Raw genomic sequence first — 15,493 nt, 5'->3', positions numbered from 1 at the left:
GCCTCAAACGTATCGATTATTGTTATAAGTCGAGTGTTTGAAGTCACGAATCCATGAAAATCAAATTCCTGATACTCTTTATAGAGTGATACAGGTAGAGCGAAATCCGATAGTCGCTGTGCTGTTATTTTGTAATAATAATACTTGATTTTAGAAGCAATCCAGCTTGTAGAATAATACATTTTTAAATTCATTTTTAAATGTTTCAGAGTAATAATAATAACAAACGTTATAAATGTACAAAATTCACATTTGGCGGAGAATGAAAATAAATTCATATGATAAATAAGAAATACAACTACATATTTAGGTGTTTTTTTATATTAAATAGTGGATGGATTTTACCAATAATATTTCTGAAGAAATTGTTGTCTTATATGACTATATCTATTACATTCTGAGATAGAATGCTATTCACCTTCATTGCAAACAGTACATACTTTATTTTCTCTATCTTAATTGTAATGTCTGCATGTCTCTTTATAAATTTAGGCAATTGGCAGACATAAGATATTTACATAATGTAAGTTTATATATATGATTACCAGGACTTTCTAAAAGAAAATGCAATATATCTGGGTCATATGTATATCTTTAATGTATTCATTTAGTTGAATTGCTTATAAAAAAAAAGCATTAGCATCAGGACTAAAGGTATCTTTCATTTTTGTATTTACTTAAATTTTATCAAAATTATTTACGCTTTGTTTTAGCCATACATCATGAAACTATATCTGCGACTGAACATGCCAAATTCAATTAGTGTTTATATTTTTTAAATGAACTGTCCAACATATTTTCATAACATGCTTTAAATATACAGTTATCAGTATTTAATAATTTGAACCAAAACTGAATCATTTATCTGTGTGATTATTTATCTTTTACGTCGGGTAACGTGCCAATTCACAGTAAACCATGTTCTTTATAGCAGTTTTTCGAACCTTTAGAATTAATTATAAAAGAATTCAATTGTTCATTCTCTATATCATTAGCTTTATGATTACCCCGTACATCACAGCTATAATTAAGAATATTATATACATAAGTATCCAATAAGGACAGTAACAATTCACAGTTATAATAATCTTTAAAATTTTACTACATAAATTAAAAACAGCCTTTCTACCTTAACCTTTTTTTTTGTGTATATAACATTATAAGGATACCTAAATATACACAATTGTGACTTTATCAACTTGAAGTTGGTTCAATTTTGAGAAAAAAAAACCACATTTTTCTTGACTTTTACAAAACCGCCTTTTTTAAACACGACTAAAAAGTAAAATCACAAAAATACTGAACTCAGAAGAAAATCAATTCGGAAAGTCCATAATTACACGGCAAAATCAAATAACAAAACGCATCAAAAACGAATGGACAACAACTGTCATATTCCTGACTTGGTACAGGCATATTCAAATGTAGAAAATAGTGGATTAAACCTGGTTCTATAGCGCCAACCCTCTATTTTAGTTATATATATATATAATATATAAACCATATTCCTTTGAAAAAGAGTTAACAGCATTTAAATATCATCAAATTTTTCAAATCATCTATGTTCTGAATAAAAAAAACCATGGGGAGTCTGCGTACATTAGTAAAAATAATTTTAAAGATTTCAAATAGATAAGACTGACAGCCATTACTAATAAGCTCTCTTCCATATCATTAACATACAACGAGTATAATAAGGGAGATAAAGATTTCCCTTGCATCAAGCAAGTATAACATTGAAAACAGTTTTCAATTTTGAATACATAAAAATAACAGTAAGAAGTTAACCAGTAACCCATATCTTACTAGTCTTAACCACGACTTTACATAAAAATACTACCAAATATAAAAAAGAAGATGTAGTATGATTGCCAATGAGACAACTATCCACTATCCACAAAAGACCAAAATGACACAAACATTAACAATTATAGGTCACCGTACGGCCTTCAACAATGGTCAAAGCCCATACCGCATATAGTCAGCTATAAAAGGCCCCGATAAGACAATGTAAAACAATTCAAAGGAGAAAACTAACGGCCTTATTTATTTAAAAAAAATGAACGAAAAACAAATATGTAACACATAAACAAACGACAACCACTGAATTACAGGCTCCTGACTTGGGACAGGGACAGACATAAATAATGTGGCGGGGTTAAACATGTTAGCGGTATCCCAACCCTCCCTTTAACCTGGGACAGTGGTATAACAGTACAACATAAAAACGAACTATAAAAATCAGTTGAAAAAGGCTTAACTCATCAGATAGAAAAAAGGCTTCACTATATTCAATGAAACAGAATATAAGCTTTTACCTTTCTTAATGACTTAGAAATCATAGAACGAAGACAGAAGATGGCATCAAAAGTGGCGTATCCGGTCGAAATCCAAACTGTGCCTCTGTCAGAGTCCGTTCAGAAGAGTCCTCGGATTTCGGTATTTTTGTTATTTTACATATGGATTAAACTTTCAGTAATCAATTACCTTCTTCGTTTTAATAGTCTTGATAATCTATATCTAGGTAAATAAATAAGATTTATTTTTCCAAGTTTAATTCAATAAAACATATCTCTTCATCCACCTAACAAAAGAGTGTGTGGGTAATTCAATAACAAAAGGCATCACTATCTATTATCAAGTCACGGATGCGTTTCTTCAAATGACGAGGATGAACAGGATATTGTATTCTTTTGACTGATACCTTATAAACAAAAGAGAAACTCGTGTTTCAGTCCTATTGAAAGTTCACTTTGATATTTAGGAACCTACTTTTTCATTTATTTAAATATTAACTAGACGAGGGAAAATAAAATATTCATTTACAAACAGTAAATGACATCACAAATAAGTAAGTTGCACTCATGGATCGTAGCATACTAAGCTTTACATAAATGTTTTACGTGTTTTTGCTTCTTATATCTTTGATGATGATTGTCGTTTTGAATTTAATTCACAATCAATTAAGCCAATGAAACTCTATTTGAAACAGAAAGACGACAATGCGTACAGATATAAACTAGTCTCTCTCTAAAAATGATTGTATAAGTTGCTAAATATATAAATGAAATTCATCCATCTAATTGTATTCGTACTTACTTCATCGTTTAAAATAGCGTCATTTTTCACAAATATACTATTTGAACAAACTCAAGATATAATACCACCTTTGAATTTCCGTATTAGTCTTTGTTAAATTTGCACAAAAAAAATGCAGAATCTATCTTTGTTCCAAATAAAGAAATATTTTACATGGGTTAAGTTTTATCCTGTACTATAGAAAAAAATCACATAACATTACATTGCATATAAGAAAATAACCATCACTGAAAGTTAACCGATCTATTTTTTAACTCTTTTCTATCTGTGTACAAGCTTTATACCATGTAACCTCAAGTTTAAAAAATATTCTACAGAAACCAAATAAAAAAAAGTGCTTTGTAATACCCAAGATATATGTTTATGACCAAAAAAGGTTTTACTGCATTGAAATGTAGAATTAGTTAACTGCAACTGTCAATTCAAGGGGAATATTGTTTTCGGCCTATTTTCGTATGTTACCGGATGTGACGTAATATGATTTAGTGGTTATACACCATACAATCTTTCGTTTTACATTGTTAATGTCCTTTATACTGCACTTGTTCTATTTGAGCAGTCAAAATGCGTTAACTGCATATTTCTATGTCATATACAGATACTGACCCGATATCACTTTTCCTCATGAATATTTAAATAGAAATTGCCGAAACTATAAAATCATCCTTATGTCGTTGATATGTCAAGTCAATGCCCTATAATGGTCTATTTAATCGATCCCATTATTCCGTTGAAGATTTAAGAAATCTGAATTCCTCGTTTGTTTTGATATGCATGGGTTTGAGGTAAAGTATTATATATTTATAAATTTTTGTTTACCAAAACACTTAGAATGTGGACATTAAGCTTTCATATATAAGGAAACACTCATACTTCGTTTTTGGCGTATTGAATTTTGAACCTGCTGCCTTTTGTCATCTATTATTCATGCGTTTCTTTGTCTAATACGTTCTACTATTTATTTGTATTGTAGTCCTGTAATATTATGTTGTCATTATTATGTTATTTTTAACAATGCCATTAAAGTGCGAGGTTTGGCATGCCACAAAACCAGGTTCAACCCACCATTTTTTTCTTTAAAAATGTCATGTACCAAGTCAGGAAAATTGCAATTGTTATATCATAGTTCGTTTCTGTGTGTGTAACATTTAAACGTTGTGTGTCCGTAGTTTCGTTTGTTTTCTCGTATATTTGATTGTGATTTCACATTACTATAAGACGTGTCACGGTAAGTATCTATCCAAAATTCATGTATTTGATTTTGATGTTATATTTGTTATTCTCATAGGATTTTGTCTAATTCTTAGTCTGTTTCTGTGTGTGTTACATTTTAATGTTGTGTCATTGTTCTCTTATATTTTTTAGTTTGTTCCCCGATTTTGTTTTTGTCCATAGATTTACGAGTTTTACACAACGGTATACTACTGTTGCCTTAATTTATATAAGATGCTGTCACTTAATTATCAAAATATTATGTTTCCACGTGAAAGAATATTTTATCAATTGGTATATTGGTATTTAATACCGGTTTTAATATGCACTATTTATACTGCACTCAATATCTCAAACAAAATTAAAATTGAGAAAGGACATGGGGAATGTGTCAAAGCGACAACAACCCGATCACAGAGCAGACACCAGCCGAAGTCCACTAATGGGTCTTCAATGTGGCGAGAAACTCCCTTACTCGTAGGTGTCATTCAGCTGGTACCTTAAAACATATGTATACTAGTACAATGATAATGGACGTCATACTTAAATCAAAATTATACACAAGAAACTAAAGATTTAAAATCACTTTTGTGTTGTTTTGAATGCCCTGATATGTCAAGTGTCTATTCATTTACAGATTATAAAATGTTAAATTATTCACAACATTTCTTGTCTTTATATGTTGTGATGTTACAATATTGTTTCAGGTAAGGGTAAATGTTGATACCTATTAAAACGTTAAAACCTGCTGCATTTTTTGTACCCGTCATAAGCCAGGCCTGGTGTTCAGTTGTTGTCGTTTGTTGATGTTGTTCATAAGTATTTCGCGTTTTTTTATACAGATTATATCATTGGTTTTCCTGTTAGAATGATTTTACACTTGTCATTTAGGGGCCCTTAAAAGTTTGCTGCTCGGTGTAAGCCATGGCTCCGTGTTGAGGACCGTACTTTTTTCGGTTTACTTTTACACATTGTAACTTGGATGGAGGGTTGTCTATTGGCACTTATACCACATGTTATGTCTACTAGACAGTTAAATTTATTAAATCTACTAACATATAGTTTTATCATTATGCTCAAAATCATGTTTTCTGAGGCATTGTTTGTTAAATCCTTTTTACATATATATTGATTTACTAGTTTTACTTTATTTCATAATTTTTCAACAACCCCAATAATACAAATTGACATGAAAAATTACTGATAAGTTCATTTTCTGTAAATTACCCTTTGATGAAATGTTGGATAGACTAACACTTAAGTCATTCTACCCCAGGGCTTTACTACATTTGGTTGATTTTTTTCTAAATATTCAGTGATTATTATACCTCAACTTTGCTATTAATTTTACATCTTTATATTCGAGCTCCACTGATGAGTCTTTTATAAAAACAATTAGCAAGCAGGATTAACAAATAAGTAAAAACACTTTGATCAATGTTCAAATCACAACATTTGATTAAGAGAAAAAGTCAAATTATGAAGCATCAGAGGAGGGGACCTCAAGAACTCCAACTGAGTTGAGCGTGTGGGTGTCGCATGACTGAAACAGTTAATGTTCTTCACACTTAATTTTCTTTTAACGTTGGTTAATTTATAATATATTTATAAATCAAGGATTCAACTCCCTCAGGCAGAATTTACATCAGATGACCTTGGATAAATTTGAATACTTAGTTTTTCTTTAGACCTATTCAGGTCATATATATCCTCAAGTTTTCTAGTATTCACATATCATTTGTAGTTGTGAGGTTTATCAAGAAAATCACTGAAACTGTCTCCAGCACCAATGATCAGCTATATTAAGTTTTGGAAAACACAATTTCAATTCAGGAAATTATTTGGAGTTATATTAATTTTGTGCGAACACATCTTTTTTCTTGGAACGGATGATACATGCCTCTTAGAATTTTTAGTTTGGTTTTATATATGCTAATGTGTTAAATTCTATACGGCATCATATTTTGAGACGCAACACCTGGCTGCCCAAGTAGCAACCCTGGCATCTATGAGGAGAATACTTATGTTGAACACAATTCTTTGGAATTCTGAGTTTATTATTTTAATATTTTTTTATATGCTTAGTGCAAATACAACCTTGGCCTTAATTTATTGTCATGATATATATAACCTTTGTTTACCACTATTTATCTATTTGTTTTTGTATTAATAAAAGGTGAACCGGGTTTACGCTGATGTGACAAGAGTCCTAACATTCCCTATTTTGATTGATTTTGTTATTTTGAACACTTTTGCTATTATTTTCTCGACTCGATAAGTTAAAAGACTTTCATACATTGCGTTGATGAAATTTGTTGAGTATTTGAAAAAACACACTATCGAAACTAACCAATATGTCAATGTTTCTAAGTTTATTCTGTTATCTTCAATTTCGTATTATAATAAACCCTCCCACAGTATAGATTCAAGTGCCACTTTTCATGTACGTGAACAAAAAGCGATAAAGGCGAACAAAATTCGAAATGAAGTATCTTTGATGAGTTTTCATATTTATAGCATATTTTCGACCAATAAAAAATACTTCGATTTCGATGCTAACAATATAAAAAATTAGATGTGGAATGATTGCCAATGAGACATATCTCCACAAGAGACCAAAATGACACAAAATTTTACAACTATATATCACAGTACGGTCTTTAACAAAAGCAAAGTACATACCACATAGTCAGCTATACAATAAATGATAGAATTGAGCAAATGATAAGGTGTCAGACCACTAATTCGAAATCCCGATCTGTTCCACCAAATTTTGCAATTTTCCAAGCTTTCGAAATATTTTACCTTAAGTTTCAAGTCATAAAACCAATTATATCATGAATTGTACATGTTTCGTCTGAATACATACTTTAATTTAAACCTACCTTTAAATTCTGACCATCAAAACACAGGTCTACCAAAAGTAACCCCTCGTTTTCTGGAATATATTATGGTGTGCATTAATCATGATTTTTTTATTGCAGACTCAAGATGGTCTAAACATATTTCTCTCATCAAAAGATTCATTTCTGCTTATTTATTGGTTTAAGTAAACAATGACACCAAAAGCACAATTTTGTGTCAGAGGAGGGCTTCTTTTACATAGTTCTAAATTGGAGGGAGTAATTGGTGGTCTAACACTTTAAATAAAGGCAACAGTAGTAACCCGCTGTTCAAAACTCATAAATCCATTGACAAAAAACGAAATCGGGATTACAAACTAAAACTGAGGGAAACGCATTTAATATAAGAGAACAATGACACATTATTAAAATGTAACGCACACAGAAACAGACTAAGCATTAGACAAAATCCTATGAGAATAACAAATATAACATCAAAATCAAATACATGAATTTTGGATAGATAATTACCGTGACACGTCTTATAGTAATATGAATTCACACTCAAAAATAAGAGAAAACAAACGTCACAACGGAAACACAACGTTAAAATGTAACACACACAGAAACAAACTATAATATAACAATGGCCATATTCCTGACTTGGTACAGGACATTTTTAAAGGCAAAAAGGGTTGGTTGAACCTGATTTTGTGGCATGCCAAACCTCCCTCTTTTATGGCCATGTGAAATATAACATTAAAATGACAACACAACATTACAGGACTACAATATAAATAAATAGGAGAAAGAACACAATTGACAAAGAAACACATGAATAAATAGCTAACAAAAAGCAACAAGTTTAAAATTTCAATACGCCAAAAGTGCATTTTGTCCACACAAGACTTACTAATGACGGCCAGATACAAAAGTTTGAAAGCCAAAACAAGTACAAAGTTGAACAGCATTGAGGACCAAAATTTCAAAAAATGTGTGCCAAAAACGGCCAGGGTTTTCTGTTAGGTACCAGAATATCCCTATTATTTAGAATGATTAATACTTTTGCAAACAGTAAAATTAATGAAATGACTATACAAAAGATATATGATAAAGCTGAAGTATTAACTAATTACAGGAAACAACCGAAATACATTACATAACCCGACAAAATGCATCACAAAAAAAGACACATCCGAATAAATTAAAACCTCAACGCCAAGCGACGACATATTTAAACACCGAGAACACATTAGTTTCGGTGCGGAATTTAAAAAATTTTAATAGGTAAAATGAAAACCTTTTTTTATATAAATAAATACTTTAATTTATTTTCTATTTTAAAAAAAATGTCATGAAAAGTGAAGTCATCATCACTGTTGGTTTTTCAGTTTGGAAATACAACATAGTAAGTTCGTTTTTGTTTCATAAACATAAAAAAAAATGAAAAAAAACTTATTTTTTTCAAACTCCGATTTAAAACGACAAAGAAAAAATTATCTATTCGTTCATTAAAACACACACATTTTGGTAAAAGTAAGTAGCATAAAATATGAATAACCTCACCGCTGCCACATATCTGCGGTATTATAAAGATGGCTATTGAAATCCAATGTGCTGTTTTAAAAACTTCCATCTTCTGCGATAAATGCAACTTGGTTTGAATCAACTCACTTCTTCCATTGCTAGTCTAACAGCATGTTAAACGAATAGCATATCAGAACCGTCTATATGCTTGCGTTTGCGCTGTTATACAAAACATGAATTATGAAAAGCACATCACATGGTGTATTCCAATCATGAAACAAAATCATTACCATGAAAAGATTTGTGCAAATACCTAACAGTGGGATAAATAGTAAATAAATCTATAAATAACTACTAAGTATACAAGAGATGCATGTAAAATAGTACTTGACAGGTATTTGGAAATCACTATAATTACAATTTATTTCTATAATTTTCTTTTAATGCGTCTTATGAAATGCATATACTTACAAAAGTTAATAAACAAAAATAAAGAACTTTAAGGAAAAAGCAATACGGGAAGTCCCTTAACAAATGTCAAAGGCACAATCAAAAGTGCAAACACATCAAACGAACTGTCATGTTCCAAACTTTATACAGGCTTATTTTATGCAAACAATAAGTGCTTAAATATAATCTTACAGCTTACCAAACCTCTCATTTGTATGACAGTCGCGAAAAATTCCTATGTTTGAGCAAAAAAAACCCAGCCATAATAGGTTAAAAAGTCAAAAATATGATCACTGCATTCAACATTGAGTTATTATCTTAATCACTATGAAAATAAACAACTGTGTCAACAACGAACCACCATAGACAAACAACTTAAGCAATCATTAAGATACATTATTTACTCCTGAAGAAAAGGATTTATCTATATTTGTAATTGGCTTTGAACTTGCTTTCTGTAACTGCGAGACCGTTATTTAGGTGCTTTGTATTTATTGTTTTACGTCAGTTGTTTGTGTACTCGTATAAATTAATTCATAAGTTAAACCAATTGATATGGGTTTGCACAGTTTTGTTCTTGTGCTGCTCTGTAGCATCATTTACCAAGATTATGTAAGTGATAAGGGCTAACAAACATGTTTACCCCGTCGCTGCTTCTACATTTAATCTTTAATATTAGAAACAGTAATTACATTGTTTTTACTTTTGTACCAACAATAAAAAAAGATATAAAAAAATAACATGCATTGCCTAATTTCTATTTAAGGAATGACTGTAATATTTTTTCTGTCTATGAAGAAATAACATAAAAAAATTGGTGCACACTGAGTAACGCGCGTAGCGGGCTATTTAGCAGTGTGCACCACATTTTTATGTCATTTCGAATGGACAGAAAAAATGTTACAGTCATTTCATTTAATTCAATTCTAAATTCCATTTTAAACCGTAGAAAACAACGAAAAAAACTTAGATGACGTCACAGTTACATGACTAAATTATGTCTATGGGCTGATAACAAAATAACGCGTTACATCCAAAATTATTCGCGTATACATATCAACAAGTTTATTTAATCTTAAAAAAGACCTTGACATTTTATATAATGTAAAAGTGTTGTATTCATGTTGCTTTTTCAAATACATCTCTGATAATTCTGCTACTGCATAGAGAAGCTCTCAAATAATATGATGTTGTTTTACAATTTGAAATATTATTAAGAGACCAGACTTTATCGAAACATTAAACTGACGTTTATTAAATATATTTCTGAAGATTCACAGCTCATCTTAGATGTAGATCACATTTAGATTCTTTATAAATTTTTTCCATTATAGATTTCTTGATACGTGTTACTTTATATTCTTTTTTTTAGATATTTTCCTGTAACGTCACCCTTGCTGGCGTTGATACATTCATGTGGCGCACAGCTCATTATTTTGTTGTGCTGTACTTGTGTACCTACTGTCGTAAATTAATTTGAGGTGTTCGTTGTTATTATGTGGTTCCCATGTTTTTATCTAATATTATGCTATATATTCATGTAATTCTCTGATCTGAGTATTCTTAAGTTTATTTATACTGTATTCCTGTCACGTAATGTAGCCATTTCAGCGGTATATTTAACAATGACATATAAGCAGGAATAATGGCTATCCATAAATAAAGGCAACAGTAGTATACCGCTGTTCAAAACTCATAAATCCATGGACAAAAAACAAAATCGGGGCAACAAACCAAAACCGAGGGAAACGCATTAAATATAAGAGGAGAACAACGACACAACACCGAAACGCAACAGCACACAGAAACGGACCAAGCAACAGACAATACACCACGAGAATAACAAATATAACATCAAAACCAAATACATGAATATGGGATAGACAAGTACCGTGCCACGTCTTATCTCAAAAATAAGAGAAAACAGAAACGACTCAACGTTAAAATGCAACACACACACAGAAACGAACAATATTATAACAATGGCCATATTCCTGACTTGGTACAGGACACTTTTAAAGGGGAATAAAAGTGGTGGGTTGAACCTGGTTTTAAGGCATGCCAAACCTCGCACTTTAATGGCACAGTTAAATATAACATTGAAATGAAAACAAAATATTACAGGACTACAATACAAATAAAAAGCAGAACATATTAGACAAAGAAAAGCATGATTAATAGATAACAAAAAGCATCAGGTTTAAAATTCAATACGCCAAAAACGCGTCTAGTCCACACGAGACTCACCAGTGGCGAAAAAAATACAAAATTGTACAGCACTGAAGATCAAAAGTTGAAAAGGTTTTGCCAAATACGGCATTGTTTGTATGCCCAGGATAAGAACATTCATATTATATAAAACAATTCACACTATTGCAAACAGTAAATTTTAACAAATGAATATGAAAGAGATATACATAATGAAACTGAAGTAAAAACTAATTAAAGAAAACTAAACCCGAATACATAACGCCCAGATATACAAGATCGAAAGTGAAAAAAGTACAAAGTTGTACAGCACTGAAGATCAAAAGTTGAAAAGGTTTTGCTAAATACGGCATTGTTTTATGCCCGGGATAATAACACTATTATATAGAACGATTCATGCTATTGAGGTGTTCGTTGTTATTATGTGGTTCCCATGTTCAAACCACCATGTCTCTTAAAATGTTCTTTACTAAGTCAGGAATATGGCAATTATTATCAAATAGAACGTTTCTGAACGCAAATAAAAAATTATCATTTTCGTTTGTAACATAAAATTCCTGAATCTTATCGAAATTAGCATTAATTAAACTGAGATACATGCTACCATTTAGAAACGTTGACAAATAAATGATTTCTCAAAAGCATCAACCTCTTTTAAAGGTAATGCTCGAATGAAAGGTTCCCTCTGGAATATCATATCATATAGGCCTACTCCTTTTACAGGAGCTGATGGAATATTGCAAACTACACGTAGAAAGTTCACACTTGGAGAAGACGTTACTTAGTTGAAATAACTTGTGTCTAGTCCATTTGTCATTTTTGTTTAAACAACACTGGGAAGTTGAAAAGAAAAAATAACAAAAATACCAAACTCCGAGGAAAATTCTTAACTAAAAGTCACTTAGCAAATTGCAAAATCAAACTTTCAAACATATCAAACAAACCCATTAAACGAAGGGATAACAACTGTCATATTTCTCACAGGCATTTTCTACGGTGAAAATGATGATTCAATATTGTTTTATAGCTAGCTAAACCTCTCACTCTCGCATAAAATTTCAATGTGTTAAAAATGTATGTTTTATTATACCTCAGTTGGTTACTTGTCCATAAATTTAGAATAAGTAAATAGAAATGCATGAAATTTATAACTTCAAAAGGAAGATAGTGATTGATTTCGGGGGTTATGGTTTAAACAGTTTCAGGAATTAGGGGCCAAAAGAGGGACCCAAAATAAGCATTATAGTAGTTTCCAGACAATAACTTGTGTTTTTAAAGTGCTTGAATCTGTTTGAAATTATACAACAAGTTTTCATACCACATAGGTATTGTTAGGATTGACTTTATGACTCAAACCATTTTGGAATTGGGGGCAACAAAAGGGGGAAAACAAGGGTTTCCTGGTAAATTGACATTTAAGACAATTTTAAAGCAGTGTAAGGTAGGTATTCCAATCACATTTAATGAACAATGTATTTAAAGAAAGTTTGATGCTCAGTTTCAAAATATATAACTTTCCATAAAACTAGTATATATTGATAGAAGATTCATTGAGGATTCAAAAATGCTGTCATTTTTCTCCTTAAGTAACAAACAGGATAACAGTAGGATATAGATGGTTAGAGTAAATTTAGAATAAAATGTTACTGTGGGAATTCACGGAGCACGATGAATCTAAAACAAGTTTTATTACTAGCAATTTTCTAAATCAACACGAATTTAATTCTAACCAGGGTAGTTTGAAAGTTTAAGGTGACAACAGTTTACTAATGTTTTAAAGCGGTTCTCTTTGGCAAAAATGAACTCTTTCTCTAGTCTAATTTGACCTCTAGATATCAATCATAGTATAAAAATCTGCAACATTTTTTTTTATCTTAAAAAGCTTCCTTCAGTATATTGAACGTATCGTTAGTTTCAAATACAGAGTAAAGAGTAATAAAAACTAAATATCATATAGCCATTTCAGTATCACACCCTTATCAAGCCGAGACACCACTATAACACAAGAGCTCTATCTGGTTGGAATAGATTACATTAACTGTTGTTTGGTATATCCTTTTGGAATTTTGGGTACTTCAATTTCGTACTTTATTTAGCCACTTTAACATTTCTTTTTCGAATGTCCCTGATCAAACACATTGTAGATGAAATACGCGACTGGGTTGAAAATTTCAATCCTGGTATCTATGATTAGTTAATCTATGTAAAGTATTGTCTGGTAAAATAATTTAGTTTAAAATATGTAGAATGATTTTAACCGTATATGCTAGAATTTATCAACAATCGGAGAGACAATGGTTAGAAATAACACAGAATTGCTCCTCAGAAACTATTCCTTTTTTACAAAATATAAAAGCTAAAAAAAAATATAAAAATAATTGCTGTTATAGAACTTACAACAACACCTGAACTAGCAACAACAACAGAATTATGCAATTATATGATTTGTATAGAGTTCGAGATATTAGAGTTGATAAGTCTTGTCATATTGATATGCTAGCAAATTAAGAAAACATTTTGAATACGACAATAAGATCTTTTCTTTTTTATCCAATCTAAATTTACTGAAGAAAAAATATTTCAACTTGGTTGCAAATTGACAAAAAAAATCAGTGCGTGCCTCATTTATTTTGAACATACCCAATTACAGAAAGTGAACATACCTTTTTTCCTGACAAGGTTGTGCATTTTAATACTATTTGATTAGAACAGACCATGTATCCATGTGAATATGACAATGCTATCATGGTTATACTTATTAATTTAGAGACCATTCAGATCATCTGGTTTTATTGTTATTCAAAATGTAAAGGCAAAATTGTCATTGGCTGACATAATAATAAATAGTAAGTAGAATGGAGTGCTGTCAGATTCTTGCACTCGAAGCTTGGACACAATATCTGTATTTCTATCATGTATGTTTTGTTATACCTCAGGAAAAAAATTTTGGTGGTCGTAAATTAGTATCATATTGTTGTCGTTATAGTCGTCGTCAGCGTCATCCGAAGACAGTTGTTTTCTAGACAATAAGTTAAATAACTTAAGTATAAGTAAATCGAAATTCGTGAAATTTATACGCAAGGTTTATAACCTCAAAAAGAAGATAGTGATTGATTTCGGGGGTTATGGTTTACACAGTTTAAGGAATTAGGGGCCAAAAAAGGGCTCAAAATGAGCATTTTAGTAGTTTCCAGACCATTACTTGTGTTTAAAGTGCATGAATCTGTTTGAAATTATAAAACAAGTTTCCATAAAGTGATATAGTTACGATACTGTTTTCAGTTCATTAAAGATGGCATATTTTGGCGTTAATATTGATTCACTTGTAGGGTCTTTGCATCGAAACTAAACACATTTATTAAAAAAAACAGTTGTTGGCATGACACGGGTTATGTTCTTCTCATAGGTGTTATGATGGTATGATACTAAACCCCTAACGGGAAGCATTGTGCCTGATATTCATATGATGAAATCAGTTAAATTGAAGTCTGGAACTGGCATGTCAGTTAACTGCTAGTAGTCTGTTGTTATTTATGTATTATTGTCATTTTGTTTATTTTCTTTGGTTACATCTTCTGACATCAGACTCGGACTTGGTCTTCTCTTGAACTGAATTTTAAATGTGCGTATTGTTATGCGTTTACTTTTCTACATTGGCTAGAGGTAGAGGGGGAGGGTTGAGATCTCATAAACATGTTTAACCCCGCCGCAATTTTGCGCCTGACCCAAGTCAGGAGCCTCTGGATTTGTTAGTCTTGTATTATTTTAATTTTAGTTTATTGTGTACAATTTGGAAATAAGTATGGCGTTTATTATCACTGAACTAGTATATATTTGTTTAGGGGCCAACTGAAGGACGCCTCCGGGTGCGGGAATTTCTCGCTACATTGAAGACATGTTGGTGACCTTCTGCTGTTGTTTTTTTTCTATGGTCGGGTCTCTTTGACACATGCCCCATTTCTATTCTCAATTTTATGGTTAGGATTGACTTTGGGGGTTATAGATCAAGCCATTTAGGAATTTGGGCAAAAAAAGGGGGGAACAAGGGTTTCCTGGTAAATTGACAGTTAAGACAATTTTAAAGCAGTATAAGGGAGGTAATCCAATCACATTTAAAGAACAGTTGTATATAAGGATGTACTTAGGTGAGGTTT

The 15,493-nt window shown here is 31.2% G+C and overlaps 1 protein-coding gene across 1 annotated transcript in view; it reads right to left on the bottom strand.

Moving 5' to 3' along the window:
- LOC134712608 (maleylacetoacetate isomerase-like) overlaps positions 1-15,493 on the bottom strand; it is a 270,737-nt gene that overhangs the window by 158,902 nt on the left and 96,342 nt on the right. The window lies entirely within an intron of this gene.

This window comes from Mytilus trossulus, chromosome 3 (assembly GCF_036588685.1).
Source record: "Mytilus trossulus isolate FHL-02 chromosome 3, PNRI_Mtr1.1.1.hap1, whole genome shotgun sequence".
In the NCBI taxonomy this organism is placed as follows: Eukaryota; Metazoa; Mollusca; class Bivalvia; order Mytilida; family Mytilidae; genus Mytilus; species Mytilus trossulus.
Note: the sequence above shows the minus strand (reverse complement) of the source record. Positions and strands in the feature narration are given on the sequence as shown.